Genomic DNA, 9,386 nt, shown 5'->3' with positions numbered 1-9,386 from the left:
GGCATGTGGGAGGGATTTCCTGTGCTGGGCCCTCCCACCTCCGGTCGGGCCGATTGACATTGGGTTCTGCCCTTCGCCTGAGGCTTTTTCCCACCGCGGCATGCAGTCGGCACAGCGCTGCCAGCTGCTGACCAGGAAGAGCGGCGGGCCGGAGACAGAGGTGTGTGGAGCAGTAGCAGCAGTTTTACACGCCAGAGCGTTCCGTGTCTGGCTGCCCGAGTGGTAAGAGGTGTTCTGTTGCGCATTGGGCGTAGTCAGGAGGGCTTCCGATTCCCAGAAATGGAGGGGGGCTGTGTGAGAGTGCTGGGGAGTGGTTCTGTCCCCCTTTCTGGAGGGCAAGCCGGACAGATGCTGTTGTTAGCAGGGAAGATGAGAGAGCCGTAGACCTGCACCTTGTGCCTGTGCGCTCCAGGGCTTGCTGATGCCCAAGAGCCATCTTTTGTCCGTGTAGCAAATGAAGGACAAGGCCCCACGTCCTTTGGGAGGGGTGTGTGTGTGGCAGGGTAATCCCGTCCCCTCTGGCTTCAAGCCACACCTTCTATTGGAAATGCGGGCTTGAATCCCGCTGTAGCTCCTGCGGCCTGGGAGGTAGCGAAGAAGAGGGCTGGAGGGCCCAAAGGCTGTGACTGGCAGATGGCCTTTCCGTTTCAGACGTATGCTTGCTAAGGCATATCCATACCTTTAAATGCTGTCTGCAGAGAAGTGCCTGTGATAAGTTACTTATCTCTGTCGGGGTATAGCCCTGGACGCGTGGCCAAGGAGCATGAAGTTGTTTGCTCTCCCTCCGCAGCCGAGACTGGGGACAGTACCGGCAAGGTGGAAGTGTGAGGACTCACGGGAGAGGCTGAAGGCACTTTTGTAGGCAAAGCCAAGGCGCAGAAGGAGCAAAGCAAAATGCGGGATTCATTTCCAGCTTGTAGATAGATATTCAGGTGCTTCCAGGAAAACGGGGCCCATCACGTGTGACAGTTTGCTGGCAAGACAAACAGCATTGCTCCCAATACGCCCTCACGCTCCTTCTGCAGGTCGGCTCTTACTGCGGAGCATGACGTTAAGTGGTACGGAATATGCCCTTGCTTCAGCTTGGGCTGTGTTCCCCAGCAGCCTCCCCCACCTTCTTGTGCAAGCCCAGCCTCCTGGCATGAAGGAGAGCATAAGAAGCAGAAAGGTCCTCGTTTCTGTGGAAGCAGTGCTCTGCTCCAGCACTTACGGGGCTGTGTGATCAGCAGTGTTTACGCCCCAGTTCCCAAAGCTGCATGACAGGTGCCTGCCAGGAGGAAAAGACCTCTGCCCTCGCCAGAGCCAGGACAATTCCCAAGCGTAGTGCAGTAGCACAAACGCAGAGTAGTACCACTGCACTTAGAGTGTCTACACTGCATCCGCTAGTACCGCCACGTAACATCGTGGCTTACGGGCCCTGAGTCTGCTGAGGCGTTTCCAAAGGAAGGCGCTCTACGGCTCCCCAAGGGCTCCGCAGCAGAAGGCTGCGGAGAGGAGGATGCTCTGCTTATGCACAGCGTTTCCACCTACGCAGAATGTAGCTACTCAGAATGCTCTCTGGGGAAATGCATCCTTGGATTAACAGCATCATCCGGGCCGCACGCTTGCCAGTAAAACACCTGCGTTTCTACATCTGAGCACCTCCCGTACGCCAAGGAAGCGGGCAGCCATTCAGGGGCAGACCTGAGAAGACAGTGACATTACAAAAGTTTGACTCAGCCAATCTCAGAGGGTGCGATAACACGTGGGTTACAAAGTGTCCCCAAATGGCGGCTCCTCTCCGTGGAAGGCAGACGGATAGAAAATGGCGCCTCCCTATGTGGGCATGTGGGAGGGATTTCCTGTGCTGGGCCCTCCCACCTCCGGTCGGGCCGATTGACATTGGGTTCTGCCCTTCGCCTGAGGCTTTTTCCCACCGCGGCATGCAGTCGGCACAGCGCTGCCAGCTGCTGACCAGGAAGAGCGGCAGGCCTGGAGACAGAGGTGTGTGGAGCAGTAGCAGCAGTTTTACACGCCAGAGCGTTCCGTGTCTGGCTGCCCGAGTGGTAAGAGGTGTTCTGTTGGCATTGGGCGTAGTCAGGAGGGCTTCCGATTCCCAGAAATGGGGCTGTGTGAGAGTGCTGGGGAGTGGTTCTGTCCCCCTTTCTGGAGGGCAAGCCGGACAGATGCTGTTGTTAGCAGGGAAGATGAGAGAGCCGTAGACCTGCACCTTGTGCCTGTGCGCTCCAGGGCTTGCTGATGCCCAAGAGCCATCTTTTGTCCGTGTAGCAAATGAAGGACAAGGCCCCACGTCCTTTGGGAGGGGTGTGTGTGTGGCAGGGTAATCCGGTCCCCTCTGGCTTCAAGCCACACCTTCTATTGGAAATGCGGGCTTGAATCCCGCTGTAGCTCCTGCGGCCTGGGAGGTAGCGAAGAAGAGGGCTGGAGGGCCCAAAGGCTGTGACTGGCAGATGGCCTTTCCGTTTCAGACGTATGCTTGCTAAGGCATATCCATACCTTTAAATGCTGTCTGCAGAGAAGTGCCTGTGATAAGTTACTTATCTCTGTCGGGGTATAGCCCTGGACGCGTGGCCAAGGAGCATGAAGTTGTTTGCTCTCCCTCCGCAGCCGAGACTGGGGACAGTACCGGCAAGGTGGAAGTGTGAGGACTCACGGGAGAGGCTGAAGGCACTTTTGTAGGCAAAGCCAAGGCGCAGAAGGAGCAAAGCAAAATGCGGGATTCATTTCCAGCTTGTAGATAGATATTCAGGTGCTTCCAGGAAAACGGGCCCATCACGTGTGACAGTTTGCTGGCAAGACAAACAGCATTGCTCCCAATACGCCCTCACGCCTCCTTCTGCAGGTCGGCTCTTACTGCGGAGCATGACGTTAAGTGGTACGGAATATGCCCTTGCTTCAGCTTGGGCTGTGTTCCCCAGCAGCCTCCCCCACCTTCTTGTGCAAGCCCAGCCTCCTGGCATGAAGGAGAGCATAAGAAGCAGAAAGGTCCTCGGTTTCTGTGGAAGCAGTGCTCTGCTCCAGCACTTACGGGGCTGTGTGATCAGCAGTGTTTACGCCCCAGTTCCCAAAGCTGCATGACAGGTGCCTGCCAGGAGGAAAAGACCTCTGCCCTCGCCAGAGCCAGGACAATTCCCAAGCGTAGTGCAGTAGCACAAACGCAGAGTAGTACCACTGCACTTAGAGTGTCTACACTGCATCCGCTAGTACCGCCACGTAACATCGTGGCTTACCGAGAATGAGATGGGAAATCTGCACAGTGAACATTAAGACAGGGATCTCACTCACCATTTACCTCCCCAGTCCAAAAATTCTCAACTTGCTGTGAGTCGACTTCACTGCGAATTTCAATTAGCTTTGGATTGTAGGAACTCAATTTTTTTCCACCTCTCCACCTCTTGCTCCTTCCCAGGCTTTCTTTCTCTCCTTAATACACAGTGCCTGGACCTCTCCTCCCCACGTCCCTTGGGACCCACATGCATCACAGGCGGTTCGTCACAGTTCCTCCCCTGACACGCCTCCTACCTAACCCTTCTCCCCTGCACCCACGTCAGCAAACGGAGAGCTGCTGCTTCCCTCGGGACTCATCAGCCTGCTCTGGCATGCTCTCCTCCTTGGGCAGCAGGGGATGCTGTGCCCTGACCTGCTGAATCAAACTCTGTAACCCAAGGAAGATTTCAAAGCAGGTACTGTTTATTCAGTGCTTCGCAGACATTGGGCCTAATATGGTTAGATATGAGTTTCAGATTTTAGTTTAGATTTTAAGTTTACTGTCTGGAATTAAAGCCTTCTTTAGCTGCCTGTTCTGCCACCTGACCTATCATCTTATTTCCAGTTTCCTGTACAGTGTTACTGTTCGTATGTGCTTTACAATGTATAACAACCACACTCTTTGGTAGATTTGCATCATGCTGTTTTTCTTGTTTATGCAATCCTTGCTCTTTTCAGGTTGTACTACCATGTTTAGCAACCCAAATACATAATTAGCATGTTTCCGTATAATTAAGGCTCTTGTCCATGCAGTTATTTCAGCCTTTTGAGGGAATGCCCGCTCAGGTAATGATTTTGCTTCAATAATCTTGTCAGTTGCATCTACTGCGTATCCTGCCTTACTGCTACCATTAGTAAACCAGGTGTCTTCTGAATCTTCTAAGAATTTGTCCTTCAGGTCCAACTGGCTGGAATATGTAGCATCAGTTGTTTTAAAGCAGGCACAAAATACTTATTCTCCAGGAGTTCCGCTAAGTAAAGATACTGGTTGACAATAGTAGTTACAATTAGTTCTACATCATCATGCTCTACCAGGCTGGCCTGGGATTTCAGGAACCTTTGGGGTGAGAGCCAATGCCCCCCTTTTACGTCTAATACATTAGACACTGTATGAGATACTAAAACTGTTATTCTTTGGCGTACCATAACTTGACTGGTTTCTTGAGTATTGAGTACTAATGTAGCCACCGCCCTCAAGCACCCGAGCCATTCCTTGCTCCATCAAACTGTTTGGAGAAGTGTGCCATTGCCCTTTGATAGGGTCCAAGATTCTGGGCAAGGATTCCCAGGGCTATTCCCTGTTTTTCATGTGAGCTGATAGCCTCAAAGTGGAGGGCCTTCATTCTTATTTCAGCTGAGGGAATGCCCATCTTGCCTCCCCATTTCATATAATATTTTGGCTTTACCAACAATCTATAGTTGTGTATCACGATCAGCACTATCCTGTCATTCCTGGGAACGTACGGAGTTCCTTGGCAGTTTGTGGCTAAAGGTTTGGCAGATGGCCTCTTTCCTGACAGTCCTTAAGGTTTGAAGTCCAGCTGTAATCTCATATACAAAATACACTGCTTACTGTGGACTTATTTGTGCTTTCTGTTGAGAAACTTGATAATCATTTATACCAAGAAATTCAGCAAATTCACAGTCCATTACACACAGTCCTCTTTTGTTTTTTTGTAACATCCACATACTGCAGTAAGTTTCCACCCTCGGAGTAGGAACCTCACAAGTTGACCAATTCTGAAAAAAATCATTGAGCTGTTCTCACAACCCTGGGTAACACTGTTCAGATTAACTGAGTCTTTTCACCCCATCTTGGTTTTTCTATTCAAAGGCAAATAACCTTAGGCTTCTTCTGGCCAAACCAGGCAGAAAAGGCATCCTTCAAATCCAGAAGGTAAACTCAAGTTACTCGTTCCTTAACTTCGTTAATAAAGTGTACGGATTTTTCACCACTGAATGTATGCATTCAATTATTCTATTACTTGTCCTCAAATCTTATTCCAAACTATAGCACTTGCTTTCCAATTTTTTTTCATCAGCAGGTTTGGAGTAGTGTATTTGGATTCGTATTCATTAGTAATCCAAAATCCGAAAATTATCTATTATTTCTTTTATCCATCTACAGTCACATATCCTCAAAGGGCACTGCTTTACCCTGCCTGGGCCTAACTCTTGCTTTTAACTTAACTTCTATTTAGGGCTGCATTTTTGGCTCTGCCAGGTATCCCTGATATCCACGCTCCTAAGTATATCTTATTCAAGATTCCTATAACTTCTGGGGTTACAATCTTGTTTTTCCCAGTTTGTATTAAAGGCAGACTTACAATTCTCAATCAGTTAATATTGTTTGATCCTTAGCTCCAGTTTTATTTAATTTCTTGCCAAAGTAACCTGGCATGTACAAGAATTTATGCATTCCTACTTGTTTTCTCAGCCTATATTTAATTGATCCTCAAAAGTAAGCCTTTTCTTATTGGGCATTAGCTCCTACTACTGTTACAAAATCATCTACAGGTGGTAAGAGGCACTGGTATCCACCAAAAGATAAACCTCTTTATTCTGCTCCCCTCTCTTCAGTCCTGACATCCCTGTCACACCCTACCCATATTTTGCCTTCCTCAGCCCTTTCCAAACTTTTCACTTTCCAAACTCTCATCATTACATAAATGACTAACATCATATTTCAGTTTTACCTCTTCCTCTCCAGAGGCTTCCAGTGCTAACACTGGGATTCGGGTTTCCTAGATCTCTGCAGAGCCATTCACACTTCCAGTACCCTATCCTCTCCAACTCCTCCTTTGCAAGTAACGTTTACAGCAGCAATCTCATCCGTAGCTCACTCTCTCACACCAAGTTCTGCTTTCAGGGGAATTGTGCAGGGGGGTTGCTCTCATGCCAGCACAGATAATCTCACTTTATCACTTTTTTCCTTTCTATGTTATTCCACTATTTGTACCCTCAGTTACACTTCTAAATACTCTTGATTCTATTTCTGCATACCATTAACAATTACACTTTCTTATACCATCAAAACAGTTTGTCACATTCCCTTCAAAATCCACAGATCAAACAATACAGTTCTTCAGCTTCCACAAACACCCAGCACTTGGTCTCATGATTAGGGTACTCAATTATAAAACCGGTCCCATTATTCCATTTATGTTCCTGGTTTCTTATTCAATATTCCCCCTGGCTCACCAGCAATGTTTCTCCAGTGAGCCAAAATACAACCCAGGGGGCTTTCTCGGTACTTTAGACACCCCTTTTTCCATAACAGCCTTGTAGGTAAAACTTTCATTACATAAACGTTAAACAATCAACAAAGACAGTGGCAATAATCAGTACAATTTATCCTCAGGATCCTTCCTCTCTCTGCCTCCCTCCAGGGTCCAAACTTCCCTCTGTATTCCTTTACTATGATCAATAACACGTATTTCCATCATCATCGAAATCTATAAATTTCATTTAAATTGAGAAAATACATATGTGCGAACAAATAACACAGAAAACAAAAAGAACATTAGCGTTGTCTGTCTCCGGCTATTTCCCTCATGAGAAAACAAAACAGCAGACCAGGACTCTGCTCTCTCTCTGTAGCTTAGCTATGTTTCACCCTCACTACACTCACACAATACAGGCTTGGTCAAAGTATAAGTTTAAAATTTCTCAGTTCGTAGTTCTAATTTCCTCAGAGGATATCCCAAATATTCTAATGGTATTAATTCAGATACATGGTACCGAACATTTACAACAGATGGTAATAGCAATTATACAACATATAACTGTTATCACAACCAGATAACCATTTGACAGGATGCCCACTATATCCTGTCCCCTTACCCCATGTACAACTTACATGGTCTGTTAGAGGGTGCTCTCGCAAGGAGCTACTCGCCAGAGCCTGCCCACCCCAGCCAGCCACCTACCAAACCTGTGAGCTCACTAATCAACCCAGGGGCAGCAGCAATGGCTATACCCAGTGTAGGACATCTCCATAGGGCTTATGGGCTCCCTTCATTCCGTACAAATACCTGGTACACCGATGGATGGTCTTTCTCTGCTCCCACAGTGATCAGATGAGGAAGGGGAATCTCCTTCCGAGAAATCTTGGGGCATGCCTAAGGTGTCCCTCTTCTTAACTGGTCCTGCATTCGAGCAGAGGTTGTCCCATTTGGGGTGCCAAATTGACGTGTGGAGTCAAACTCTGTAACCCAAGCAAGATTACAAAGCAGGTACGGTTTATTCAGAGCTGTGCAGAAACCAGGTGCAAGGGGGATAAATCTGGCTAACTTGCACACCATCTAGAAAAAATTATGCTACAGATATAGGACAAATAAATACATAATCAATAGTTTTCCCATAACTTGGATAAATATTCATAACACTCCTAGGAGTTTCCTAGTACGCAGACCCTCCCCTCCTGCGCGTGCATAGTGGGTCGTGGAATGAAGATTGGTTGAATACCTTGCAAAGGTTTCTAAACGTTCCAGCTGAAAACATCGGGGATTTTGGGGGGGTGAACCCAAAAACTGATTACTTTTTGTCCTGTAGACATCCAAAAACCTCCCAGCCAAATGTCCCAGGGTTGTTATCAAACAATTAGATTTATAGATTTCAAACCGCACAGTATCCAAGACTCAGTGTCTGCCATATTTTATTCTCTAAAAAGGTCTACATTCATGATCCTATAAAGTATCTATACACATTCCAATACAAACATCTATTCTCATTAAATGTGAACACATCGTGCCTATTAACACTCACATGTGCAGTGCTCTAAACACTCAGACGAAGATCCTGGAGCACAATAACTGATCGGCAGGACAATATTCAGCCACATCCAGGAACAGACGGCTCATGGCACGGAACAACCTCTTGGGAAGGCGCCAGCATCCATCCCTCCTTGACCCATTCGTCCTGCTTGACACCAGCTTTCATGGCTGAGCGTGACATCCCGGCCCGTTTGGGCCGGCAGCTGTGTGGCTCTGTCTCCTGGCTGTGGCCGCTCCCAGCTTCTGGTCCGTCCCCTGCCTCCTCGCTGGATGAACCTCACTGGATGAAGCACAAAAATCCTTGGCTCTGTGCAAGCACTGTTCTGCAACAGCTAAAAACACGCGTGTCTTCTGTACCCCCGTTTTCATGAAAAGAAGCCAGTAACCAGCAGCCGGGAGACCCTGCAAGGCCCAGACGCTCTAACCCCCAGGCCAAATCACAACACTTAAAGTGCTGCAGTACTGCAGAGTGTCGGACAGGCTCTGGAGCACCTCCTTCTTTGGAAATGCAATAGATTGCCTAGCATGTATCAGGTGCGTTCTCGAGATGTCACCGAGAATACATTTAGCTGCACAGGTCCGACCTTGGCCGGCAGCCCGATGCCCACACTGCCACTCCCTCCCTCTGTCCGCAGCAGGAGAGGGTGGAGAATAAGATGGGAAATCTCCATCAAGCGCGAACACTGAGACAGGGAGCTCACTCACCAATCATCTTCCCAGGCAAAACTATCTCAACGTGCACTGAGTGCCTTTACTTTATTGCTAGTTGCAAACAGCGGTGGACTGCAAGGCACAAAAACGCTTCCCACCTCTCCCCCTCTTGCTCCTTCCCAGGCTCACTTTCTCTCCTTTATACGCAGTGCTCGGACCTCACCTCCCCACGTGCCTCGGGACCCACAGCCGTCACGGACGGTTCGTCACAGTTCCTCCCCTGACACGCCTCCCACCTAACCCTTCTCCCCTGCACCCGCACCGGCAAACGGAGAGCTGCTGCTTCCCTCGGGACACATCAGCCTGCTCTGGCATGCTCTCCTCCTCGGGCGGCAGGGGAAGCTCTGCCCCAGCTCCTGGAGCACCACAGCCTCCTCCCGCTCCCCCCTCTCTGGCTCCTCCTCCTCCCGTTCCTCATCTTTCTACCATCTCAGCCTGCCCCTCCTCTTGCTCCTCCTCCTGCTCCTCCTTCCGATCCACCTCCTGCTCCTCCTCGGCTCTTCTTGACATTTAGCAGGGCCATTTCTGACACTTTTCCTTCCTCTCTCCCAACTGCCTGACAGCACCTGCTGTCCTCTTTGTCCTCCCTTTGTGATACGTGCTCCCAGGCACCTCCAACTCACGTGCTGGGCT

The 9,386-nt window shown here is 49.1% G+C and overlaps 1 long non-coding RNA gene across 1 annotated transcript; it reads right to left on the bottom strand.

Moving 5' to 3' along the window:
• Window positions 1-3,672: 3,672 nt before the first annotated feature.
• LOC146542179 (uncharacterized) lies at window positions 3,673-8,171 on the bottom strand. Its single transcript, XR_014880356.1, has 2 exons — window positions 8,035-8,171; window positions 3,673-7,474 (listed from the first exon to the last, which is right to left on the bottom strand). It is a non-coding gene; the product is annotated as an uncharacterized LOC146542179 (long non-coding RNA).
• Window positions 8,172-9,386: the final 1,215 nt, after the last annotated feature.

The sequence above is a fragment of the Meleagris gallopavo genome, chromosome Z (genome assembly GCF_905368555.1).
Source record: "Meleagris gallopavo chromosome Z, MGAL_WU_HG_1.1, whole genome shotgun sequence".
Classification (NCBI taxonomy): Eukaryota; Metazoa; Chordata; class Aves; order Galliformes; family Phasianidae; genus Meleagris; species Meleagris gallopavo.
This window is presented reverse-complemented; position numbering and strand designations above follow the sequence as displayed.